General features: G+C 39.4%; 1 protein-coding gene across 1 annotated transcript in view; it reads right to left on the bottom strand.

The window, feature by feature from the left end:
- Positions 1–26160, bottom strand: part of sgcd (sarcoglycan, delta (dystrophin-associated glycoprotein)) — a 241637-nt gene extending 215477 nt beyond the window's left edge. Inside the window, exon 1 of the mRNA XM_069145968.1 lies at positions 26022–26160. The gene's annotated coding sequence lies outside the window, so the exon portion shown is untranslated. The remainder of the gene's footprint in view (positions 1–26021) is intronic.
- Positions 26161–26982: the final 822 nt, after the last annotated feature.

Below are 26982 nucleotides of genomic sequence, written 5' to 3'. Positions count from 1 at the left end.
TTGATTTTCTATAGTTGGCAATGATAAAACCTACAATGTAGCTTCCATATTGCAGTTAATTGTTGGTGATTAAATCTGTAAAGTCTTGCGGTTTCTGCACCACAAGGGAACAATCACAAAGTCTGCAGAAAATCTGGTGGAGGACCCTTGTAGACTGGATGAACTGTGAGTTTCGATTCTGCAAGAGTGGTGAAGTCTGGACATTTGGATTCAGCCATTCGCTGCAAATTTGACATCAATTTGTAAGATGTATCTTGTCATTGACTACAGTTTTGACCAATTTTGATATGATTTGACATCAGGTAGGGGAAAGGCAGTCACCTTTTTTTTTTATGTTGCCAGCTGTAACCATCTTGGTCTTGGTCAAAGTGACAGACAGATGGAACAACCCAAGATGATAGATTGACTATAAGTGCCATGTTTCTGTCCTGCAATCCTGCTGGCAGGAAGGAAAAAAAAGCTGGAGGCCTTATAAAGTTTTTTTTTATAGACATAAAGAAAGAATGGACTTTGAGGTAAAATGTCTCTGAGCAACACTGTGGATGTTAATAGGTTATGAAAAGGATGGCACATGGAACATTATTTTAAGTTTGGTGCTTCATACTGACAGAAAATGTGGTTATAAATATTGAAATGGTTCATTAGAAGCCCAACATGTAAAAATGGAGGTTTTTTTTTTCTTCTGGAAATAGATTTTGTTAAGCACCACCTACTGTAAATATACCATGTCTGTATTTTTTCCCCGTGCCGGTGTGTCTGTCTCTGTCTTATACCTGCCCTTCAGTTGCCCTCACAAACAAGTCTGTCTGTCTCCACATCTTAGAAAAACAGACTCAGATTTAGTTCATATCGGCTACAAAATGTGTCTGAGCCGGACTCTCAACACATTTCTGTCTAATCCTGAGCCTGATTTTGTCTTTCTGTTTGAGCCTTTCTGAGCCATTCCTTCCAACTCTCTTGATTCCTGGTTAGACTCTGTTCGACATTCCCGTCATGTGCTGACAGTAATTTTGCTTTTGATCTTCGGATATATTTGTTTGGAGAGTGTGCATGTACATTGCCAACTGTGAAACCTGTTCACTCGACCTGTGACGCTTCCTCTTTTACTCGACCAGTTCAGTTTGAAACCCAAAACTTCAAAATATTTTAGTATTTCAGGCTTATTAAAAACCAAACTGGCTTGACTATGAGGCTCTAAAAACAGAAACAAGCCGGGAAAAAAATTGCTCATTCACTTCAAATTTGATGCACATTACCTCTGACATCAAAACTTTATTTTAATAAACAGGGAGAAGCTAAGGCATCTTAATTAGTGGAGATGGGACGCTGGTGTCTGTTGAGGGGTATCTTTGATATATCTAAAATGAGAAGTGGGTCAGTGTCTGATGAGGTCTGTTGCTCTGAGCCCGTTGACTGGTGAATACTTTAAACACTGCTCTTATCTGGAACAATGACTGCCACTGACGCACCTCAAATGTTGGCACCCATACTCTCATTTGTTTCATGAAGTCTTCGAACGAATTTCACCTCGATGGACCCATTGTTTACTAGAAGGGCACTCAGAGACCTAAGACCTTCCCTGAGGCTTTTCTATGATATGCAACCATTATTTATGTATGGATACATTTGCAACTCTGGCGATGTTAAAATTGCACCGCATTTCCCATATGGAACCACTGCTCTCGAGTGCTCATAATTACTGCTTGAGCATTACTGGTACCCGTTAATAATGTGGGTTATGACATGGAGTCACTGTATTTCTAGGATGGCCTATGTTTTTGTCGCTCTTCAACTTTCCTGCCATCATGTATTGCATTTAGTAGCCCAAATGCCACATCTCGCAATGTTAATGAAAGTGATTCAGATTCACTCTAAAATGTAATGGGTTATTTCATGGTCCATGCTCCATCCCCCTACTAATTTGAACGAAAATTAACAGAAAAACAAACCTTACCAAAAACAGAACCTCCTTGGCGGAGGTAAAAATAAGGGTTTTAAAAGACTGTATTGATATTGGCACGAAATTCAGTTGTGATCTAAGCTTAAACTTAATCCTTGTGAAGTCCTAATGTCACTGCCACTGATTAGGATTTACCACTCCAACGTTTGGACTCCTTTTTCATTTTCTTTACCATGTTTATAGACTCAAACACATTTTTTGCTTTCATGATTACCTGTCTTTGCCTCATTTCTGACATCTGAGGCAGTGACAGAGTCATCGATCAAGTAAATATACTTAGAAAAGGTGATAGATTCATCACAAGCACTAGAAAAGTGTATACGTGCTTATTCATTAATTCCGTTTTTCGATCAAGTATTTACTAGTGGCAATTACCCTCACAAATTTGACAAATGTGACAAAAAAAAAGGAAGAAAGGTAATTTGTTGCGCAAACCTGCCTCCCTATTAAGCTCTTCCTGTCAGAAAAAGCTCCTTTTTGTGTTTTCCTTCACCGTCTTTCAATACAATGGCAGAAACATTTCATATAACTCAGTGGAGCGCTCCAGACAGTTCACATACACAGCATTTTATCTCTTCAGATTCCCATCATCACCAAATCCCATCCACAGATTCTTCGTAGGACACGTGGCAGCCTGATGGATGGGCCTACTTCAAACAGAGCAATGAAACAATTATGCCGGCGCTCCATCTCTGTCAGGACTCTGTTCAAAGAGTTCACTGTTCGAAAAGAAAAGGGCCCATAACTCAAACCAGTGATCATTTGAATAACAAATGTATATTTAGTTCAGAGACCGGAGAAATCCAGAGACCATTAAGAAAAGAAGAGTAACAACTGAAGAAGGAAGTTTAACAAAATGGACCGACCATGCCAATCTGTGCACATGTGCAAGACAGCTGTTTGAAGAGCTTTTTGGGCCCATGCCATGTTACATTCAATAAACATCTTTTGGACCAGGTTATAAATTTGGATGGATCCATCCAGTGCAGTGCTGCAGTGATGTAATATCACAGAAATTATCTTATTGTGAAACTGTACATACAGATACAAACTACTACATGTTACAGTTTGTTTTTGTTTTTTCAGGATAGGCACGAGGTGCTAATCTTTTGCTTTAAGCTACATTTCTTTGTGGACGTGCTGGAATTTCTAAATTGTGGAAACAGCTGCCTTTGTGGCCACACATTTTTAATCGAAGGAATTATCTTGCATAAAATTCTGCTTCTCCTGGGCGTACAGGAGGGAATAAAGCCAACTCGTATAATCCCGCATTAAACAACATTGTTCTCTCCGTGTAATAAGACAGAATCAACACTGACTGTCTGAATGTGGAAAAGTAACCAACCAAGTAACCAGCTGTGTCCACAGGCTGGTGAGAAATTTGGTAACCATAAGGAGTCGACAGAGCTCCATTGTATGACTACACGATGCTGAAGTATCTGAGCGTTAAGATCCTGGAGCTGGCTGGCAACGATGCCCCTGACAACAAGACGACCAGAATCATCCTCTTTGACCTGTCTAGCTGGCCATCCAGAGCAGCGAGGAGTTTAACAAGCTGCTGCCAGCCGAGGGGGTACTTTTCCCAGAAGACCTGACCTGCTCACCAAAGTTATATAGAGAATAGTCTTTCAGAGTGTGGAGTGGGAATGAAAGAGGGGCCACTCTCCCTATTACAAGTCAAGGTAGAAACTGTTATTTTACAGTAAAAGAGTTACGTATTGGAGTTCTACGTTCTCTGCTTTCTGTCATCGGGTTATGGACACTACAGGCACCTTTTAAAAAGCACTATCCTTTCCAACTGTCCAAGCATGTGATGTATAAGAGACCAGGATGATTTTTTTTTTTGTGGTCTTGATATTCTTAAAGCATCAAATTGAGAATGAGACTTAATGAGAAAGGTAAATACCATTTTAGAAGAAAGAAAAACAAAAAAGATCAGCATGTTTGTGTGGCAGAAAAAAATTGATGTCTGTCCTAAAACTGTAACCTTTGACCCATTAAATCCCAAAAATGAAAAAAAAAAAAAAAGTGAGGGTTTCTTTAACTCAGGTGAGCTTATTCTAGTCAAACAGCGAATTTGCTTGAGTCAACTGCGTTAAAGCCCATCAAATATCTGCTGATCTCATTACTTTGGCAGCAGCTGAGTTCGCTGCCACTCTCTTTCATAGATGATTGCTCCAAAAAGCAGAGAGCAGCATTTTATTCAAACAATGTCACCAACACCATGAGCTCATATACACTTTAAACCCTGTATAATTCACCCTGAGGCACTTGCCTGTTACTGCGGAAGTGGTATGTGTTAATTATAAATTACTGTCAGGCACTGTGGTCAGCACAACATCGTTACCACAGAATTAATGAAGCTACTTAAAACCAAAGGTAATTAGTGAGTTGGACGGAGAGAAAAGGGGGAGGGAGGGTTGTTGGGGGGTGAAAGAAAGAACAGAACAGAACAGAAGGACTCAGAGAGGAAGTGTGACCTTATTTTACACTTCCGGACTGCAAGCGCACAAAATGTGTTGCTGTTTACTCAAATCAGTCATGAGATCTGAGTCCATTCAAAACCTTTTTGGAGTTTTTTGTCTCATAAAGCTCAACTGTGGCCTTTGAGTTGGAGGGAAGAATTGCTCACTGTAAGGAAAGGGGGCACATAATTCACAGTTCAGAGCCTTTAATTGGAAAAAATACTTTTCAGCCAAACTGACATCACCACAACAAACGTCCTCCTTTATTTCCCGCTTTTCCCTCATGTATCCATCTTGCATTCTGCTAATTTAATAAGAATTAATTCAATAGAGGGAAAAAAAAAAGTTCTGGTGTCACACAGCCAACTTCATACTTACGAAGGCTAAAAAATCACAGATGAAACTAATGATTCTCTCGGGAAATGAAGTTTGTGTAGCCGGAAACACAAGACACAAAAGAAAATAGACTATAAAGATAAGATCTAAAGATTTAAACTGTTGCTGACAACAAGGAAACGAAGTGGCAATAAAGGAAGTATATTCAGTCAAGTTCTCTACAGTGGGGGGGTGTTCCCGGAGACAAATACATTATTCTGATAAACAGCACAGAGAAAATGAGCTCTAAACAGAGACATATAATCTCGTCTTTTTCAGTCATTACTCAAATCTAAACACAAAGTCGACATACAGATTTTGTGACAATCAGTTTTTAGTGTCACAGAAATCCCAAACCTCAGAAACAGCCATGGAGGGAAATGTACAGATTTTAAATTAGGGAAAAATGTATCTGAGTTGAGGTGTTTGAAGAGATAAAAAATTAAACGTCATAATCAGCTTAAATGTAATAATAGTGTTAGAAATTTCCCCTCGGGGATTAATAAAGTATATACCTACCTACCTACCTAACAGAATGGTGTTTTTTGCAGTTCCAATGTTGTAGTGCAATAAATGCATTTTCTACTGTGGCCACAGCTGCACCAAGGGACAGGTATGACTGTAAATGCATGAGGCAGGCCCTAACAAAGAAAAAAAGCAAAGCAAAGACAATTTGCGGAAAAAAAAAAAAAATACAAAATAAATGATGAGACAAAGAATTATGAGACGGAGGCTTGTTAAAACTAAATCCTCGGTACCTTGTAGGAAAATGCTGCGTGCTCATTTCTCAACTCTAATCCTGTTAGCGGACGGAACTGACTTTCATTATAGGGATATTATCAGCCTCTCCACACATACGGCAAAAAAACAAAAAAAAATATGTGTAAAAACATAATTTCTATTCATCAGCCCACTAACGCACCCAGCCACCTCTCTCCACTTCAGCTTTGTCACATTTTGTGGATTCAAGCTGCGGTACCGCAACGGCAGTTAGTCTGATTTACTGTATCTCTGGGAGACGAGCAATGCTGAGGGTGCTTAAGGAGACAAAGACAAAAACTCATCCTGAGCTACACAGGAGAGTGGAAGGTGAGCTGTTCAACACTCATGTTGGAAGCGCACTTCTGAAGATGTGTTTGAAATGTGGCACTCTTTCCCTGATATTACAGGTTTCGACACGAGTAGAAGAGACAATTTTGAGCCTCAAACCACACCAATTACATCATCAAATTAACCATAATGTGTGTCATCAGGTCTTCACGCATTTCAAAACGCTCCCCTTTTCGAATCAGGCAATTACGTGTTGTTGGCCATGCAGTGAAGGCGAAAAACAGCAGAGCAGCTCTTACATGTCTTTAACTCCTTGAACAGTTACTGGTGGAATATATAGAAGCAAACTGATTTTCTGTTTTGGTCAAAGCTGACTTCGAGTTTAACCGAACAGATCATATCGAGATGCAGTTAAAAAGTATTTTGGACAGTTTTAAAATCTTCGACTTTGTATTGCACCATTTTGGATTTGAAATGAAATAAAGACATTGAGTGCGTACGTTTTAAGTCAAGCCTACATTTTAGGTTGGTAGCATCCACATTTGGATGAAGAAGGCTGTTGTTGCTGCTATGCGTGGGTTGTAACCCCAGTGTTTGTTTTACATGTACAAGTACCTTGTGTTTTGTATTTCTACGTGAAATAGCTATCTTTATAAAGGCAGGAAGAGTGCCTTGGACTTTTATTCTTATTGAGGATATAAGTTTGAGTCTAAGCCTATATTTTAGGTAGGTAAGTGTCTCAGCACTGAGGACCACAACCAGAAACGAACAAAAAGGTAATCTAGGTCGACCTGAAATCTCTTTGGGGGGAACTTTGATTATTTCCATCTTTAAAAAATATTAAATGTGATATATCTGTGTTCTTTAAAAGCAGTTAATGTAATCAGTAAGGCAGCAGAACAAAACAATGCGTCTCTCTCCACTGTCCATCCATCATCTATACCTGGTTTATCCTAATCAGGGTCATGGAGAAGCTGGAGCCTATCCCACCTGACTTTAAGTAAAGGGTACACCACGGACATCTCGCCAGTCCATCACAGAGCACAGTGATAACTGCGGCCAAGTTAGAGTCACCAATTAACACGCAGGTGCAATTAAAACATGCAAACTCCACGCAGAAAGCCCCAAGCCGTGGTTCAAACCAGGAACCTTCTTGCTGCCAGGCGACAGTGCTCAACACTACACTACCTCATAAAATAAAGAAGATAAGATTATAGAACATCAGCTTCCTGTCATACAGACCAAGTAAGGCTGTGTGCATTTATTGCTCATGAAAAAAAACGTTTCATTTGATAAAGAAAGACCACGGTCTTCTTTCAAAAATTATATCTCAGTTTAATTTCTGTTTTAGGGTATTAATGAGTAAAAACAACAAGTGCATAGCAATGGAGCCACAGTTGAGTTAGAATGGAGGGCAGAGCTGGTGCTGATATGTTTAATTAACAAGCAGATCTTCACTTTGGAAAGAGCCTCAGCGTCCTACTTATATATATCCAAAAACAACCAAAAAAAAAACCCTCCTTCCTGTCTGCTAAATGACAGGAATTAATTCACCAGCAGTCCAACGGCTGAAAATGTTGTATCAACCCAATGGAATGGAAGACGGGAATGCAAAATGGGATGTTACACTTGAGCATAATAGCTTGCCTGTAATAATGTATTGCAGAGCCATCTAATCATCAGTAACTTTGTACATCTGAAAGTAGAAATGGCTTCTAAGTGGTGCAATTTATTCAGTCTTGTCACATTCAATTCACCACTTTTCACATATCGCTATTCTTGTCATACTCTTAGTGTTGGTAATTGCCTCTGCGATGAGAGTGCAAATTTGTAAGTTAAAAAGGCAAGAGACACCTGGCTCATCACCTCAAATCTTCCAAGAATAATCTTTCAGAGGCAAATATTACATCTCAATCAATGTACATCCGGCGTCTCAAAGTTAAATGTCTGCTTATTCTGAAGGGAACACGACTTTCCCTTGGGTGAAAAAAAAAGAAGGGAAATATTCAGCCTATCAACATTTTCCAGTGGCGAGACAAATTGTCAGGAGCGCCAAAAGCATTGGAATTTTCTCAGGTTACACACTGAGGAATGTCTAACACTATGAGTGTCTATATTAAATTGAAGCAGAGGGGTAATAAGACATGAACATACAAATCAAATGCTAACAACAACAACACCAAAGTACTGTACATATGGAAGTCCGCAGGTAAGCTGCTGTTTTATTTGAACGTTTTCTAATGATTCACTGTCAAACATTTCATGGAAGCTTGTTCTTAGTCTGATAAAAGGGGCCGAGATGTAAGAAAATAACCTCACTGATGGTTTGGATGTTACACTGAACTGGAAACAAAGAGGACTCAAACCTGATTTATTGACTCCACACCCCCCCCAAGTTTTCACAAATATGAGATGAAGACGAGATGAAATAAATTATTGAACCATCAGTTCAACCATCTTGTTAAATAATTAATTCTTTTCACTTTTACAAATGCCCAGTGGTACCAATCCAACAGTCTTTCTGAAAACTACTGACAGTATGTTCTGTGGTTATCCAAAGTTCCAAACACACTATATTAGAAGATAATTCTTATCAAATTACATACATTTCAGTATTTTTGATAAACAAAGAATTCCATCCACTCCCATAACACAAATTAAAAACAAGTTAACCCAAGTTTCCCAAATTAAAAGGGCAAAATAATGACCAACAATGACACCTAATCTGCTGCCATGATCAACACAGAAACAATGCTGTTTCAAAATGAACACCAATTATTGATCTTATACCACTTTTGTTTGGTTAAAGTAATGAAAGTTTCAGGTGAAATTACGCCAATGAAAACAGGATTATGAAAAATATTTGTTTAATTTCTGCCAATAAATCCAGACCGAACTTTTAAAGTCTGCCATTTGGTTGAACGATCCATTTCCATTGACTTCCTCCCGCTGTAGAAGGAGTAGTTGTGGCACTATAACACTGGTGGGCAACAACCAAAGGGCCATACTGACTTTGCTAAAGTAAGGCAAAGGCCACAGATTGAACAGTTGAATCGAAATAGGAATATATGGCTGCAGGAGTGAATCACAGTGGAGAGTCTTTAGGTCTGACTTCAGGTTGGCATTAACAGCTCTCAACCAGAGTTCATGCTTTCAAGTATGTTAATAGATGTCAACCATTAATGGAGAGTCAGCTATTAAGGTTATGAGTCACTGACGAGCAAAATCACATTTGTAATGCAGCCCCTTTGTAGAAGAGAACAAATCAGCTGCCACTTTCATAACACAGAAGTATAATACTCAACAATACACCTAATTATTGTTTCAGATGCAAAAAGTCATGTGATTTGTAAAATACAGGCAGCATATGCACTTTGAATACAATATAGTGTAAATGAGCTCATTTGAAAGTGTAAGTATTTTTCCTTCCTCACTTTCAGGGTGATATTGGACTTCGACTATTTTGCAGGAGTCATGTGTTCATGCTTTCAATGTTTTTTGTTTTTTCCAGGGGCTAATGGATTTCAATAGTGAAATGAAACCCTCGTGATTTAAATGACATAGTACATAGTTCTGATAAAGGTTAGAGATATTGGTACATTTTATTGTTCTGTGAGAAACTAAACTTATGGGTACACGTCTCATACTTAGTAACAAGAGGCAACTCCAAAATGAGATGAGGTTATAATGAGTGGACTGTTTTTATTAAGTATTTTTTTTGTGTCTGTCTATTTAATGTAATTCATTTTTGTCAAATTTGAAAAAAAGCTTCCCTCTGGATATTATTATTGCACTCACAGAGGTTATACTTTCTGTGTGGTGTTTGTTTGTCTATTTGTCAGCACGATTACAGAAAAACAAATGGCCCAGTTTTCCTGTAAGTTGTTGGAAGGTAGCCTGGCGTAACCCAGTCTCAAATTGACTGCATGAATATATAGCTGTGGATTCGTTACATTGGGATTTGTTTGTAGCTGTTCCATCCTATTGCGCATAGACCAGGGGTTCATTTTAACCAGTCAGCATGCATCATGCTAAGTGGAAGGACCAAGGAAGAAGCCATTGAATTTTGGAACGGATCCGAATCACAAGGCGGAACCAATCATTATTTTTCACTTGCATTAACATTGTGACTCATTGTGGCATATGATCGACTAAATACCAGACATCTTAAAATCCAGTCGATTGCATTCAACTTCAATGGTGACAAAACATAGGCCTCTCTAGTGACACGACAACGGGCCATCACAATCTTCATTCAACAAATTACAGCAAGCAGTTGTTACGGTGCACCAGTGGTGTACTGGGTAAGATACTCGGCCCTGGACTTATCTTCGGGCACAGGAAGCTCTCGTGTGCACCCTGAATGACAGGCACACAGAGACGATTGGTAAAAGAGTAAGACAGGGTCAGTAATAGCTTTATGGATATTTTGGCAATCCACTGGTCCACCGATATGGTGGCCAGCTGGGATTTGTACCAGTATTCCCAGTACCACTCCCAATGCACCACTGTGGACAGGGGCAGTGGTTTCATAGGGGAGAACTGGAATTGGTACACATTGCAACAGCTGTAAGTAAATCCAGACATACACAGTATAGGGGTTGCGATTTATGCTGTGCATATCATAGAAGGGAGGAACTGGTTTATGTCTACACTTTCGGAGAGGCATTTTAGATATTAATGAGCTACCCTTTCAAACCACTTTAACTTGCAGTGGATGTCCTCTGTTAAAAAAGCCCTGACTTGGTAATCTGGGCAAAACTTTAGGTCACGATTTGTAACTTCCAAAACAGCCACTGAAATGTAGTTTCTACTTGTAAGCTGCTTTGAAGAACAAATATTTTACCTAGTGCCTCATTTTGACTTGTACCTGAACATATCATTCTCAAGAGGATCCTGTATTTTACAATGAACAAAGTCTTGAATGGCATCCAAAGTTGACTTTAAAAGTAGGTACCTACAGTTTAAAAAAAAAAAGTGGCAGTGGTGAATACATTTAGACTCATTATTAAACATAATATTGTCCATTGCTAATACACTTTTTAAACAGCTGAATTTTCTATATTTTACAGGTGTTGAAAAATTAACGTATGCCTTCTAAAGCACAACAAAAGGTTTCACGTTGCTGTCAGAGCCAGTCTCAAGGTTACCTAAATGTTAAGATATGGAAATTATATTAAGAGACAGGAACTTGGAACAAAAGCCTTGATAAATAATCTTTGCCTAAAATGCAAATTCCTCCCCTCTGGAAAAAGACCAACTGCTCTGCCTCGGCCACTCCCCCGCTACAGTGGAAACGGGCCAAGGGCAGCAAACACCGTCCCGAGAATCTGCATAACTCATCCGCAAACATATGGTATGATCTGGCAGAGGTCACTTTAATAATACAGTATAATGTAGAAAGCAAAGACTCTGAATGAGCACGGAAAGCGAGTGGGATTTCTCCAGCTAAGGAATTTGTGTTTCGGTTCTTGTCTCTACTCTTGTTGGCTGCAGTTAAGGCCATCTACCCAAGACTGATGTAGCCACATGGCTGTCTTATTGGCTGTATTCAAGCTTTTGCTTTATAATTGAACTTGTACTTCCGAAAGACTCGCTACACTGTAGTATGCTGCCTGTCTTAACTTTGTTACACTTCGACAAAGCTCAATGCTTCAAACCCAATTAAATCAGTTCCAGACAAACGAGTCAGTTTGTAACCTCTGTAAATAAATACTCTCAGCATCTCCTGTTGCTATGGCAGCCGAACCGATTCACATGTCAGATCGTATCAATAAAATAGAAGTCATACTAAGTAATCTAAGTATACATAGAAAACTGATCACAAAACAGTAAGAGAAAGTTAGACATGGGGAGATTCTGCTGTCTAAGCTCATTCTGAAGGTGTCACTTGCTCACTTTTAAGCTTCACTTTGATCTTATGTCGGGATTTAAATCCCCTTTTTCTTAACTTGTCTTCTGTTACTATAATGTATCACAATTATTGTGCATGATTGTATTCCTTTAAAGCTATTTTTTTTTTTGCGATATATTTTGTCATTCTTTGATTTGAGCCTATTGTAATGTGATGGAATTGTTTCTTTGGGAATGTTAGTTTGCTCAGTACTATTCACAATTGATTGATTCTGGCTTCAAAGCCTGCTGGTTCTATCGCTACAGGCACACCCAGAGGGACTGAGGCATTTTAGTCTCTAGACTATTTCAGAGGCACACGGAGTCAGGTTAATACCCGTATACATAATGGAGCACCAATTGGGCCTCAAAACACAGTACTTTATTGATGTGTGCAGATAAAAGGTTAATTGATCTGCATAACACATTCCCACATTGAAGGGCTTTTTTTTACATGATCATACTAATTTATCTGATCAGCTAGAAGCAGTGAGTACAGCAGCTCTCCAAGAGACGGAAAATTAGGGCCACTCGATAGATTGAAGATGTTTCACCTCTCCTCTAAAAGCCCCTTTCAGTTCAGAGCTGAAGAAGGCTTTCGGATGAGAGATGAACCGTCGTCAAGAACCTCAAGCACGTTTCGTTGCCTTCAGATAACTTTTCTTTGCATCCTCGGACACGACCGGATGTTCAAGCAGTGCAGGCTTAATTGCCATACAGATTGAAAATGAATACAAATTTATTATGAAGCGTGTACAAATGGGATGCTAATGCCAAATACACCCTCACTTTACATTTCCAATATTGTATATACCAGATATTTCACTTTCTCCATTGGCACTGAATTGTACCCCCATAAATCAGCAATGCTGCTGCACCTGCAACATAAAATAAGAGAACATGTTTTTTCGTGGTTATATCAAAGTGTTCCACCATCCGTCAAAGAAATGTGATTTACATCTGTATGCACATTCATATTTGTTTTGCTGTTTGATATACAACAAAGTATTGTCTGCAGTAAAGTAATGGGGGTGAAATACCTGCTGGGCCTGAATACTGTATGGGGCTCTGCAGGGGAGTTGGAAGCCTGTAATTAGGGAATGCATATTTGTGTGTGTGTGTGTTTGTGTTGAGGATGGGGGGTAGTGGTCCAACACTGCAAGCGGCATTCAAAACATCTGTCAAAGGACAAACCTCTGTCACTGCCTGCTGTGAAGTTAATAAAGTCAAGCTGGGACTAAATGAGATTTACCTTTCCTTTCTTTTCCATAACAACCAACCAGGAAGGGAATTTGAAGTATTGCAAAGTCAGATGAAAATGAAGATCAGATTTTAAATAATAAGAAACATGCAAACGTTAATGATGACAGTATTATAAATATACAGTATTTGGGTGTTTTCCTGCTCTCCGGTGGACGCTGCAGCTTTAAAAAGTGATTGCACACTGAAGGTTATAGGTCTGCCACCTTTTTCGTCGGCCGTTACATCACCGGAGAAAATGAAAAAAAAAAAAAAAAGGGAAAAGAAAAACCAGAGGGGAGATAGCGAGGAGCAAACACAAGAAAGAAAAATGAGTGGGAGGAGTGAAAATGGAAAGAGACAGGACAGCTTTTGCTGAAAAATAAGGACGCAGAAGGAGTGAGACGTGGTGGAGCGAAGCGGGTCTTTATTTATACTGTAGGATTTATGGCGTCCTGCATATGCTGTGTGGCACGGGAGCCGTCGCCTCCTGGCCGGAGGAAGCAACATCATTTCAAGCTCGAGTGCCCGCTGTGCCGTCAAGTGTCCTGCCAAAGAGCGCACGGCTGCAGAATATCAACAAAATCCCCTGACCTTTTCCCCAACAACTGCTGTGTTCATCTGAGTCACAGCACAGAAAGGCCTCTCTCTCGTTACACTGGCGCCTCTGTCTCCCCTGCTGAGTCTAAACGCTCGCAGCCAACAGGACTCTCCCATAACGTCCGAGCATGTTACCGTCTTATAGAGTTTTGTTTTTTTTCTCACGATACCCAGTCCCCGAGGAAGTTCATGTTTTCAGAGCATCCTCCCCGAAGCAACGCGCACGAAATTCGCACGGCGCAAACACGAATAGGAGCTCGACGACTTCAGCCATTTTGTGCTCTAATTAATGCTGAAGTATTGTGTTTTTTTTGGAGACGACTAACAAAAGTTCCGTCTGTCGTTAACGCATAATGACATTAGCTCAGCCAGCGATGGTTAACTGGTACCGTGGCAAGCAGCAGCGACACTAATTCTGAAGAATGTGAACTGTATAATGGTTCTCTGTTTGAGTTGTCTGGGGCAGTGTCCAAAAATCACTCCCTATTACCCGGCTGTGGTCCATTATGTTATTGAGTGTTTGAATTCAGAATATCTAAATTTATCCACATAATAGCACCCTGGAAGAAAAAAAAATCCAGAATACTGCATTTTATAAATGCTGCAAAATAACGGCAGGTGTCCAATTTCATGCTCGTTATTAGGTACATAATTGTGTGTCCATAATTTAGGCAGCAATATTCGATAAAGTCTGGTTTATTATTTGTTTGACCACTGGCAAATCTAAATGAGTATTATCTGTGGCTTTGGTTTATGGCTAGCCAGAAACTGGTCTTGATGTAAAACAAAGGACCATTTATAATGTTTTAGAGCAATAATAACTGATTCAATAATTTACTTTTGGCTACAAAGGGGTAATTAAACCAGGTAAAAAAAAGTTATGATATTAGCAAACACTTGTATTAAAATATCCTGCAGGTAAGGAAAAATGTATTTGATATTATTCATTTTTTAGCTATGTTTTGATCAACCTTAACTTATGACTTAAATAATCCGTTTTGTTTGGCAGCTAAATGCTGGTCTGTGTTCAGCAGCTAGTTGCTAACTGTGTATGTTTCATGAAAGGCCGTGTTCAGTCGGGTTTCATACGCATTTTTACTTGAAACAGGGTTGATGTGAGGATGAACCTAAATAAGAGGAGTTAAAATGCCTCAACACAACAACTTCAATTCTTCTTGTCCCACATTATTCAAGGCTCTAAAGGGGGTGAACAGCATTCTTCCAAAATATATTTCCTCATATATTGTAAAATACAACTACATTAGTCAAAGGTTGATTCATTATTACGTCTTTTTTGTCTAGTTGAAGTACATTTCAGAAAATCTAACACCAGGAAGACAAACTGTTGTAACTGATTACATTAATGATGGTTCTGTTCCACGAAGTGTCCCAGTAAGCAATGCCTGCCTACACAATACCAGGTTGCATGATCTAGAATAACCAAATGGAGTGCCTCCATCATTAATGTTATTGGTTACACCTGTGATTGACAAGTCCAAATGTCTGCTGCTTCAGGGGTCTATTAGGATCATTAGGCTGAGCTCAGGCTTGATGGATTCACAGATTTTTTGCCATAATGAGGTCAGCAGTGGCTTCATAATTGTTCCAGTAAAGTCAATAACATCACACCTGTCATGTTGCCCTGTTTCCATTTCTCAATCTTGCCAACGCATCTTCCCACTACTCAAATAAAACAGCAAGTAAGCAACTGAGGCATCCTTCAAAATCACACTAAGGCCAAAACTAATTAGCTACATTCAGTCTGGCTGCTTTTTAAATGGTCATTATTTCCCTACAAATTGTTTCCATAGCATCACATTCAGAAACTAAAACCTTTATGCAAATGCTTTTTCTTTCTGTTGATCTGCTCCATCTGTGTTGGACATCATTCATCTCCAAAGTAGAAACTCTTAAGTCTGTCCACTTAGTGAAATAATGATTGTAAGATGTTCGTTAGTCCTCAAATAAAGTCAATGAACTTGTGATTTGATAAACTCTTGTTAAACTTGAATTTTTATTAAAGTAGATGGATAGAATGTCTTTTTTTCTGTGGCAAAATATGAAGTCTGATAAAAGTGGTTTTTGACATCACTCAACTATTGAGCTGGCAAATTTCATGTGTAAAAAAATTGGGAATTATTTAACTGTCATCAAACCAGCTGACCATCACCGGGTAATGATGGAATTCATGACACTGACTGCTAGCAGCTTTAAGAGTTTTGATTATTTTAGATGATTGAAATATCAACAGGGCTGAGTAGTGTTCACAGTTTTATGACGATGGTTCTTGAATGACTCTTTGTCTTTGTCTTGTCCAATGACATGTCCAACCACTCCATGGTTGGACATTGATTTGATTGGCAGACACATTCAAACAAGAGAAGCAGTCAAAAACAGCATTAAGAATTTTAGTGTATTTTGCCAAACGAATGCATGTCAGACAGACGGAAAGCATTTCAGCATGTATAAAAGATGGAAAGCAGCAGAATGAATGTTATATTCTACTTAAAACCCTTTTACCGAAAAAATATGTTCGGATGCAACCCCTTTGTAAGCACCGCCATTTTGAATGACCACTATCATTTCATTACACTTGTCTCTGTCACAGAATAAAAATGACATTTATTTTTAAGCAACTCTTGCATTATTCCGTTGCAACTTGCAGACCTACTTGTGTTTCTATTTCATACATAAATAACCTCTTAATGCTCAAACAAAAGTCAAGGCACACACTGAGACCGACACTCCTCCGCCACCCACCTAGCGAATTGCTCCCTCGGTGAGTTGAACTGAGCGGACAACGACACCGTTCCTTGGCTCAGTTGTCCCTGGCTGCCACACCTGGACCAGCTCCCTCCCTGCCGCCATGTTTGCTCACTGTAACCGAGGTTTCACATTGAGATCAGCCGAGCTGATAGCCGCCTGGCTGTGTTTTAATAATTACACAGACAGATGGTGACCGGGATGCTGCCGGTGCTCTCGCTGCTGGTGGTGATGAGGCACTTTTTGTCTGATCTTTTCTCCTTCGTCCTTTCATTCTCAGTTTTTTTGGTCATTTTTTCTCATTTAAACTGACTTCAGCAGTGCATAAGTGCATTCATCTTTTGTAGACCATTAGATTATTACTCTCTGTAAAGTACTTTAAATTGTGAAAAAAGTGTCTGAATGGTGCTATATAAATAAACCTGCCTTGCCCGGCACAAGATTGTTTGACCTTTTAGGCATACAATGTGTACCGGATGTATGTGTTCGATTGTGTGCCCTTTCAATTAAATCCATACGGCGCCAAATCACAACACAGGTTATTTCAGGGCACTTAAGACAGTGAAGTCCTGACAACAGAACTGTACTTTAGTGGAACCCACCAATTCAACAATTGACACGTAAGCGGTTAGGAAGATAAAACTCCCCTTTAAAGGAGAAAAACTTTCATCAGTAGGAAGAAAAAACTCCCCTTTAACAGGAAGAAGCCTCCAACAGAACCAGGCTCAGAGGTGGGCAGCTGTGTGTCTCGACCGGTTGAGGCGACGATGGGAAAAACTAATTCCTAGAATAAATCAGAAAATCCAAGGACACCTTTAGATGACAACAAGATTTTCATGAATAATTTGTAATACCAAAGGACATGGCCATTATCAGTGCACAAATCAGATGTATTTTCCAAGAAGGCAGCATTACTTGTTCATGATTAACTAATTCAAATTAACTACATGTATCAGTGGAAAAAAACATTTTCCAATAAAAACTGGAGGCGATACAAAACTCACAGAGGTGTTTTCTGACATTGATTCTAGAATTTTGAAAAGAAAAGTAAATTTTTATCAAAAGGTCCAGACCAATCTCCATTTATTAACCCTAAAAGATAGGATGATGTGACTTTCTTGGGTTAATGTAGCGCAGCCAGTCATACTGAAAATAAATACTCAGATTTACCTTTTTTTTTTAATAGAAAAGCAAAGCCAGTCGTGAAAAGGATTCCCCAAAATGTTTGTTGGAAACATCTGCCTGATTCCCCAATAAAACGTAGATGCCTTGAATGGACATTTCTGCCTAAGAAGGCAAATTGACTTTCAAAGTACTTGGAAAACATTTGGAAAAAAAAGGAACAATAACAATTTATAAACCAAATAAAATGAAAATTAGCATAAAAGCCAGGGCTCGACAAAACACTATCAGTCCTAAGAACAAGCAAAATCAGACATGACATCTGCAATAAAACTCAAGATAAGCAAATTAAATTCATTTTTTTATGATTCATTTCTTTATGATTCATTTCTTTTTTTTTTTTTACGATTCATTTGATATTTTTTCCCTGGCTTTTGTTTTTAAGTGGAACACTTATGATTAGGCTTTTATTTATCAAGAGGTCACTTACTGTTATTCAATTCAGCAGCTATTGTGCGTTCTTAAGTTACACAAATGTCCTCAATAAATATTTGATGCGTTGGCGCGGTTCTGAATATTTTCTGAAAGTTATCTGCTGTGACGCAACTAGTTTCCCCCCGATAAAGGTTTTATTCTAATTCAAATTATGATCTGACTGCAAATAGGACAAATTATGTTGCTTCTTTACATGCCGATCATTTGGAGAAATGGGTTTAAAACATGGTACAATAAAAACAGAATTCAAAATCAACAAATACAGTTTGCTGTTTACAGAAAGGATAAAAGCATCCCGAGCGTCCTGAAGGACAGCAGACGAATAGACACAGTCCTAAAGATACAGGAGAAGGTTGCAGAATAACAGTCCCCCCCCCCCAAAAGCTCTAATATAATATGACCACCTGTCTGTCCTCACGCCCCGTCTGACTACAGGCCTTGTGTGACCTCACTCAATAAAACACAAGGCAACGACCGCCAATGCCAATGCCTCTGTCGAGGCATCTTCATTCTGCTCCATCAACATCCCCAACACTGGCTTCAAGGACATCGCTTCCCTCCGCAGTGGTTCAAAGTTGTCTGAAAGACACGCTAGGAGAGCAAGCTTGGAACTCAGATGGAAGTTAAGAGGCCGCGATAACTGCATTACATGCCTCGCCACCGCCGACAACTGGCCTCCTCACCCAGGCGTGCACGACACTCCGCCCGCTGCCGAGGCCGCTCCCGGCCCGGGGAGGAAGGGCACCGAGCCCCTTGGAAGTCTGGGCTGGCAGGGGGCCGCCGGTTCAGGCGGTAAAACCAGACGATTCAGGGTTCACTGGAAAGTTCTTTGTGCTGCGAGAAGTGACCGAGATGATCGCCAGCACCCACGGGTGAGTAAGCCCATGCCGGGCGATGCTCCTGAAGCATCGTCCGGGCCTCCTGAGAGCTCGCTAAAGACGCTCTTGTTGTCCTTGAAGCAAATGATTATTCAGCGTGTTGCTCCAAGCTGATGAGAGAAGGAGACAGGCCATCTAATAGAGACTAACAATCATCGCTTGCTCAATTTTAGTCCCATAATTCATGCAAATGTACCCGGGGATCGTCCCTTTGTCGAATTATTTCCTTTTTGCTGTGGCTTTTGGCGTCCTCTAGTGATTTTTGCAGATTGACTTTGTCTTTGACTTTGCTTGCTCTTTCCATCTCGTTCTTGATTGTGTTTTGATGTATTACATCTTGTTATATAATTTCATTTGTATTTATTTGTCTGTTTGTTTGCCTGCCTGTTTCTCATTAATTTGTACAGGGGTAAAAGGCGGGTGTGTGCGCTGAATTGATAAGAAGTTCTGAGTGGAATTCCTAATAAAAAAAAATAGAGAGAGCGAGGACAGAGAGCTATGTGGATGGAGAGCGAAATAGACTGAGTGGTTTTGGGGTGAAAAGAGGAAAGCAGAGAGACTGTCTGGGCAATTTGGGAGAGAAGGAATGAATAAAAACGACGAGAAAGTGTGGCTCTACCTGCAAATGAGTGGGTATACGCTCAAAAATCTTTCTCTGTTTCCTCACTTCGTTGTCTGTTGCAGTGAATGTTTTTCCTGCCAAAGGACCTTAAATCCTAATGCAAAACAGAGCTGATAGAGCTGTAAAATAAAAAAAAATAAAAAAAATCCAAGTGAATATCAGCAGTGTGGCACCAGAATGCCAAATGGAGCACGTAATAATTCATGCTGTGGTCCGCTTGGGGAAATTGAAACTCTTTGAAAGTTTATAATAACCGAACACAGTCTCGAGAGACTGTTCAGGTATAACTGAAGTAAAACGGCCCGAGCAGACAGACAATGATACCAGCAGAGAGTGAATTCAAGGAGGAAAAAAGGAGAGGAGTAAATAGAAAATGTATTACAAAACAAAGTAGAGGATATCTGGAGAAAGAAGTAAGAGAAGAGAAAAACACTGAGAACACTCCCAGTTGAGAGAAAAAGAGGCGGTAAATAATAATAATAAAAAAAAAAAAGTGTTGAGATTGTTCTGGAGTGAAGTATGTAGGACAGAGAAAGAGTGAAGAGGAGGAAGGAGAAAGGAGAAATGGGGGAGAGGAGACATAACCGCTGATATTTGTCCGTGAAGTTCTGAACACAATGCAGAAAATAAGCTGCCCTTCTCTTCACCAAAGTCAAATTTCATGTCGGCAAATGTTTCCCTTAGAAAGCTGTACCCAAAGTCAGAAGATTTTTTTTTTGTACTGTGTAATGCTGCAAAGGAGAAGTTCACAAAGGCAGAACTGTTCCCTCACAGTAAATGGAGCAGATATAATACTCCCCTACCTGCTCGCATTTATATGCATAAATGGATTACACCGGTTCGGTAAGGAAATATGGTCAGTTTCAGCTGTTTCTACTCTGAGCCCTAAAGTCAAATATTATGTTCAGCTGTCATCCACCATGAACACTGTTCCAGTAGGAGAACTTGTTACCACGCACCGAGATAATGCAACATTCATACGGGACATTCATATTTATATCGTGAATTGGGGGGGAAAAAAACATTTTTGGATGAATCAAGACACTCACAAATCTGTGTGTGGTCACTGACACAGCCCAACAGGACTCCTGGTGGGGGGAGACCAAGCGGCAGTGATGTCACCTGTTGGTTTGTGAACAGCCATAACAGAGCCTCAAATTCGGATTTTGGCCGGCGCCATCTTGCTAGTTCGGAGCAGTTTGGTGCCAGAATTGACCATATTTGGACGAGCTGGGGGAGGAGCCAGCGGTGGATCTGACTGGATCCGATTGGAAACCCGGCGGAACTACGTCCCGCCTACCGATAGTTGTAACATGACTGCACCACAGGCCTGTCAATCAAACAGACACGCCACCCAAAACACAGCTTTTTGAAGCTTATTTTCTCGTTAATGAGGGATTATTTTCAGATGGACCTCCAGAAAACTAATAAGAAGGAGTGACTTTAGCTAACAACACCGAGATAACTGCAGGACACATTTTATTGAGTGAGAATTTCACGAGAGAAGCTGAATGGGAGTCTACGGAGCCGTAGGCTTTTTGGAGCCGACCTCTAGTGGCACTTGGTGGTATCGCAGCTTTAGGCACTAAGCCACCAATTTTTGTCTGTATTTTTTAAATGAATTACACAACTACTAGAAGAAGAAAAAAAAGTGAGGGGGGGGGGTTATAAACCTGCGGTGTAAGCCTCTTGCATCCTGCGTGAAAATAACACGAGTAAAGTTCCATTTAAATTGGAAGAATGAGAAATTCAAGTTAACTGTAGAATGAGAAACATTCGAGTGTGAAGGAGGTTGATGACGATCAAGATATATGACGTAGCTGCACCTCCATCGAGCTTAAGCCAATTTGGAAAAAAAGTTGTCAGTGTTCTTCTTCACCTCTAAAAGGTGGCTGATGGCAGAGTTGTCTTTCACAGTAAGACAACTTTAAACTACTGCGTAACTTTGAAGAACGAACAGTGGGTAGTGGTAATCCAGGTGAGCTGCAGGATGAATGCATTACCAAGGACCTGTACAATGGCTCCCACCGCCAATCCTTGCTCCAGCAGTGATGTAGCGATTTCTATCCCTTCAAAGGCAGCGGTGTAAGCCTGCGGATTTGTCAGGGTCCCAACAGGGTCTTAGCTGCTGGTCTTACAGGATTCCAGGGGTACCGGTGGTCCTTCAGGACAGCATGCCATTACAAGCAGCCAGGTGCAATGATCCACTTTCTGTGTGAGCCCATTGTGATAGAGCATATAAAAGCTCCTTTATAACGTGTCACCAAGGCAAAAGCCCTCTCCCTTTTCATTTTTCTATTCCCAAACAGAAAATGACACACACACTGCAGCTGCGGGTGTTTGCAAATATACTCAAACCTGAAATCAGTAGATTGTAACACAATCTATAGTGTAACACAAAAGCAATACCAAATAATTATCTGCCTTTGTTATTTGCCTCAGTGAGGTTGTAAAAGCAGTCTGTGTTAGAATACTGGACATAGTAAATCTCATCCACACTGTCCATTCCTGTTGTTGAGATATGATTGTTGGCTGCAGCCGAGTCAAGCATGAAGGGATTAGAATTTCACTTGTTCAAATATCCATTTCACTCAACTGTAAAATAAGAAAGAAAAAAAAAAAGATACTGACAATTTATGTATACTGAAAATATGGTCCCCGTTCCCCCAAAATGATCAATCCAAGAATATGCAATTGATTTCAAAGAGTTATCGAATGAATGTTCTTTAATTTGTCCCAAAACCATCCCCTCAGAGTCTGCACGAATGCAGGGCTGTGATGTCACTGTCCATGGTGCTGAAATAGTTCAAAGTTAGAAGGTCTGTAATCGATGTTACATTTGAAAAAGCTTTGTAAATAATACTGTCATTGTCAACATAATGATTATCAATCATATGTCTTTAGAGCCTTCCTGCTGATTACTGTAAACAGTTGTGGGATTTAAAAGGGAACGATGCCCATGGGAAACTCGATCCAAAACTCACAGAAAAGAATGATCTTGTACTTTTAAATTAAATTAAAAAATTAGACTATATGAGTTTTAAAAAAAAAAGTGCTCCACCTGAGTACTTATAGGGGACTGTAGTCACTCTGTATAACTAAACTACAGTATTGTTTTTGTTTTTTTCTGTTTACATATATTATTACACTGCACAGAAGAAAGGCATGTAATTTGTGTTTACCTTGTTAACAGTGGTTATTGAGGTTGTTTTAATATCGCATTATGCATGTTTGATTAGGTATATGAACACAGTATGTGAACGTTAGCACACTGCTGACCGGAGTATGGACTTAAATGAACAACACTATGAAACAGACACTACCTGAATTCATCAAAACTATCATCACTACACAAATGGAGTTATGTAGTGGGACAAAAATGTAAACAAAGCAAAATGTTTCATATTTAAGATTGTAAAGTAACACTTTCCTTGAAATGGTCCATGTGACTGACATGGTTCATTTATGTTACTTTTAAGGCAAAGTTGACATTGTCTTTGTTATGACAACTTGAAATTAACAAAGACAACATAACCTGTCAATTTCTTTGTTATGACAACTTAACTAACCTGAATCCTATTTCTAACAGTGTTGTGAATGACATACATGACCGTAGAGTTACATGTTTATGACATGTTATGTAGTTTGAGAAAAGCTTGTCAAAACAAAGTGACGGCGTGCTGCATTAGATGATCTGAATAAGTGCTCCATGTACGTGAGAACTGGTTCAAGACTTTAGAAAAAGCTTCCAGGTGAGGTCCTCTGGTTGACAGAATGAAGAGTGTGTATATCTGTCATCAAAGCAACATGTTGCTTCTGTGAAGAATCTAAAACAGTACATTTCTCTTAAGCCCCGTTTACACTTGTTTGCTCACAATATCATTTCAAATGTGTTATTTCATATTTTCGAAGTCTCCAGTTTTCTTTTACAATGTAAAAAAAAAAAAAAAAACTCCTTTAATGGATAAGTGCGTCAAAACTTTGGACTGATACTGTCTAAAAATGTAGATCTGATAGAATGTATTGATTGATGAGTTAATGTCCTACATCTTTAACATAGTTTTGGAAACAACAAGACTATAAACTATGGTTTCTAACATTTCCACACAGTTTGCTGACCATATTGTCCTCAATGGCCCAACTTCATTCAGATCCATGACGGTGTTATTTTCTAACTTGAAATCCTGAGGATCACATTGATTAAAATGTCTCTTCTAACATGGATCAAGATTAATGCCGGAGTAATAAATGCTGAAGAATGCTACTGGCTGTGTACAAATGCTCTCCATTCCTCTTTTGACTCCAAGAGAGCCATTTGTCACAAACAAATATGCTGAAGATTACTGAATGAGCACGCTGCTGATTTCAGGCACGGAAAAAAAAAACAACAACAACAACAGCCCATATTTTAGTGGCGCATGTGTGTAATAAATTTGAAGGAGATTGCATTGTCACCGGCTGTATTGGATTCAAATTCGCTTAGCACCATTAACATTAATATCCATCAGACACTAAATATATTTCCTGCCCAAGATATAGACCTATGGGGATTAAATTATTCATTACGCCTATTTGCAGATTGGGAGAGGAGGGGAAAAAAAGAATAAAAAAACTAAAATAGAGTGAAGAAGTATAAAAGATGTGTCCGCTCAGCGATGGCTTGTGTACGTCCTGCATTACAAGTGTGCTGCTTAAAAACACGTTTAGAAAAGAGCTGATGAAACTAAAACCAAAGAGTCATATTTTTCCTCTCCACCCCTCCACATAGAAACTGTCAATTAAAGCCTAGTTTCAAGTCTAAGTTTATGCAACTTAAACTACTTAGTTTATGGTGGGAAAGTATTCCCCACCCTGGCGAAGCAGCTGCGAAAGATGCCGAACGTGGGAGCTTTGCATTTGTTACTCAATCAGGATTGACAATATTGTCAAAACCGACAAGACATGACGGGCCATGCATGGGGACACTCTGAAACGTGGGCTATTATTATGGTCACGCTACAGCTCCTAAAAATAACGCTTTACTGAAACAATAAAGATATCCACATAAAGGTTTTTCATGCTAATTTATGAAACAATACCGAAACTTCAATTGTGCTCCAAACAACAGCGAAATATCTAACGTGATCCAAAAATATTCTGTCAAACCATAATAATCCTTCAACATCACATACTGTATGATGTCATTATCAACACAAAACATCACAGGCAGGAACAGATTCCTACTGGTTGTCGAGTCCAAATCAGATTCATAGTCGGGTTTGTAAAAAAGTCAAATGACCGTTGGAGATCTGGTGACCTTAAGAGGTCACTTTTGAGGAAGGTGCAGCTTGATTGAATTAGATATTGATCTCAATGATTCTTGTTTAACTAATTATCCAACAAATCCTTCTTTTCTGGAGAGGTTGATCTCTCTCTGGCTACAATTTCCAAGATAAGTTAAATTCCTTTATTTGTTCATTTCAAAGGTCAAGAGGCTGAGATAGGATAACACACATGCAGTTGACACTAAAATCGTATCCAAACAGATGGATTTCAAAATCTGGTTTGGCCAAACTAACATTAAAGATGTGACGGCAAGTCTCGGGGCAGCATGAGCTTTAAAATAAACGGTGATCATCTGACTTCAAGTTCAAGTTCAGATAAATGAGTTATAATTTTGCGATTAGAGAAAATACATAATGAACTGAACACTGAAACAGAAAACACAACTCCAAACGCTGCAAACCATCAATCTGTTTGCCACTAAAGCATCAGCCGGTTATGAGCCGAGTGTTTTCTCTTCACCGTAACAATCGTTCGTTGATGCAACAAAGGATTTGGAACGATGCATATTATTCACCTACTTCATAAATGTGGAGCAGTATTAAACCCTCTGCCTCACTCCACAAACCACAAACACGCTGTTAAAATTAAAAAAAAAAAAAAAAAAAAAAAATGAATGTACGAGGAAGTTAATAGGTCTGATAGATTAAAACATAAAGGGCGTCTGATATAGACGTTGGATATAATTTCTTAGCGCATGTGATTCAGAACTCAACATATTTGTGAGTCAGAAGTGCCAAGACCTTCGTGTACTTAGTCATTCATGTCATTTTCCCTAATGATGCCATTCAATGTAATGACCACCGATGTGGGCAACAATAGTGGTAACTCGTATAATAGCTCTACCTTGAAGCCCACAAAAGCCTTTCAGCCAGAAACTGAAAGAAAGAACTCAGGCACCCGATATTGGAAAAATATGTAGAAACTGCTGGTGATGGATAAAACGGTTTTGTAGCCTCCGACAAGACTTTAACCCCCCCCCCCCCCCCAAAATAAAAACAATAAAAAAACTCAAACAGCATGCCATTAAAAGTGTTGGTTGTACAAAATCTACACTCAAAAACCTCAAATTACACAACAAGGACACAGTTTGAGATATTAATGCATATTTATAAGCCTATTCAGACTGCAATATCAATAATAGTTTTTTTTCTCCCGTGAAAGTAATCAGTAAACCATGTTAGTGGAAGCTAATAGATAGCAAGAAACAAAAACATAAAAAACCAACAACAACCCACCTGGATTTGGGCTGTTCTCCCTCCTCGTGTCGGGCTCTTTTAGACTGCATCAGTGACGTCAAATCGTCTCCAACGTAGATCTTCAGCGAGATCCGAGTCCAGGTTTTTCCCTCTTTGGCCTCCGAGACCTCTGTGAGACAGATTATTGCGCAACACTGAAATGTTAGTCATTTTATTAGTCTGAGGTCAAAAGCAGAATTATTATTATTATTATTATTTTTTTTTTTTATCCTATTCTCTTCTGTATTTGATCATCAGTTTGTCTCCCAGCAGCATAATACGGCAGGTGGCCAGCTGCATTAGCAAGTGATTAACCACCTTATTTTTTTTTTCTTTTACTGGGTATTCAATCCAAAAACTCATATCTATGTTCCATTAGTTAATAGAACCTCTGAGTTGCTTCAACACAATTTACTAAAGTCTGGGTCGCTCTGGGGGGATGGCTTTTTTTTTTTTTTTTTTTTTCAGCTCTTAAGCTCTATTTTTAAGGCTATTTGGTTTCTACGGAAGAAAATCCTTAGAGCGTTGGTACAATCAAACTTTCTAAACATTCATTTAACTACAGGTGGCTTCTAATGGATGCAATACACTTCGATCCAGGTGGAAGACAGAGAATATGTTGGACTCCGTTGCTATTTTTTTTCTCTAATGTGTTTTAATCCCTCGGGCCGATACAGAGATGCCCGTCATTCTGAATCACATCCAATCGATTTAATTGGTCGCAGGTGGTGTCCAATCACGATGCAGCAAAATACAAACTCGTGATGCTAACATTGTTCAAACCCACAGAACGTACAACATTTGTTTTGAGTTTGGAAGATCGTTTCTAAAATTATTGTTACTGTATTGTTTTATTAGAAGTAACCTCAAGTGCAAAAATCACGTGTTTCATAGAAGGGCAAATCAAAAAATAGTAAGCGTGGTTGCAGAATCAGGCAGGTGCAGCACAGCTCTGGATCCT

The sequence above is a fragment of the Embiotoca jacksoni genome, unplaced genomic scaffold, assembly GCF_022577435.1.
Source record: "Embiotoca jacksoni isolate LCO1_2020_lvr unplaced genomic scaffold, fEmbJac1.0.p SCAF_13, whole genome shotgun sequence".
NCBI classification, from domain to species: Eukaryota; Metazoa; Chordata; class Actinopteri; family Embiotocidae; genus Embiotoca; species Embiotoca jacksoni.
Note: the sequence above shows the minus strand (reverse complement) of the source record. Positions and strands in the feature narration are given on the sequence as shown.